We start from the raw sequence: 459 nt of genomic DNA on the forward strand, positions 1-459 counted from the left end.
ACAAATATTATAATATTAATAATGTATCTTGATAGCCCCTTTAGCATGAAAGTTTCATCGCTGCGCTGAGCTCCATCCCCGCTAAGGAAAAAATAAAAAGAGAAAAGAAAACAGGAGAAAGTGGATGGTCTCTAGTTAGTGATGCATCGTGGTGCACCCCATCAGTCTATTGCTGGTTGCTTGGGGGTCTCGTGTTTATATCTTTTCAGATATAACACCCCATCACTCTGCTGCTGCTGCTGCTGCTGCTGCTGCTGCTGCTGCTGCTGGTTGCTTGGCTGCAGCAGCAAACCCTTCAGCAGCACAAACAGAAGAACAAACACACCAAACATAAACACGCTGCTGCCTCCAAGCAATCTCCAGTAGAGTGGTGGGGTCTGAACTCTATGTAGGGGCATCTGCTGCAGCAGCAACTGCAGAAGCAGCTGCAGTTGCTAGAGCTAAGAACAAATCTCTCTA

This window comes from Eimeria mitis, genomic scaffold (assembly GCF_000499745.2).
Source record: "Eimeria mitis Houghton genomic scaffold, Emh_scaff1570, whole genome shotgun sequence".
Classification (NCBI taxonomy): domain Eukaryota; phylum Apicomplexa; class Conoidasida; order Eucoccidiorida; family Eimeriidae; genus Eimeria; species Eimeria mitis.